This window comes from Penaeus monodon, chromosome 21 (genome assembly GCF_015228065.2).
Source record: "Penaeus monodon isolate SGIC_2016 chromosome 21, NSTDA_Pmon_1, whole genome shotgun sequence".
In the NCBI taxonomy this organism is placed as follows: domain Eukaryota; kingdom Metazoa; phylum Arthropoda; class Malacostraca; order Decapoda; family Penaeidae; genus Penaeus; species Penaeus monodon.
The window spans coordinates 36,706,430-36,707,312 of NC_051406.1; positions in this window are offsets into that span (position 1 = coordinate 36,706,430).

Consider the following 883-nt stretch of genomic DNA (forward strand, 5'->3'; position numbering starts at 1 on the left):
CACACGCACATTTGGCCTTGGGCTTGATGAAGAATTTTTATCTTATAATATTGCAGTAGTGACTTTTGTACATTAAATTTTATTTTGGGTAATTTTATTTATATGTAAATCAACTCCCGAAATTTGGGAAAACTTTCAAGGAAATAAGCAGAGTATAAAAAACTATAAAAAATTTAAAGTCTAAAAATATAGACTTTTAATACTTGCAAATCTTCCTCCAGTCTCCGAGACGAGTCGAGTCCGAGAGGTCCGAGATGAGGGTGTGACACACCCCCCAGGGAAGGCAAGCGGGCCCTACTCTAACCCTTTTCCCCCCCCCCCAAAATCCAACTTCCAACAAGAGACGTAGAAATTGACCGAAGTTTCTTTTAATGGGATGGTATTATTTTTTGCTCGATGGGGTTTAAAGAATTCATTATGTTCTTAAAAACAAGAAAGTAAGGACATGGCAAGATTTTTATAGTGTATAAACTAATTTTTTTTTATATTTTGTGTAATATTTCGTATTTGAAAAAGTGTATGAAATATGCATTAAAGGAGGGCAAGGTACATTAATTTGTAATAATCTCAATGATTTTTTTTGATGCCAAAGTATTATTTTTTTTTAATTTTGTAGGTTTGTTTTAAGGAATTGATTAAAAATATATTATGAAATTTAAATGAAATAAAGAAAAAGGGAATTTCAATTTCTATTTTTACATTTTTTGGGGCGGGGTAGGAAGGGGTTTTAAAATGATAATTTCTACATAATTTTTTCTTTAAAAAATGGGAAAAAAAAAATAGCTTACTGAATGTTATGTAATGAAAAATAAAAGCACTTTACCATGACGGAATCTGAATTTTTATTTTGAAAGAAGAATGCCCTGAAACACACCATTTAAAC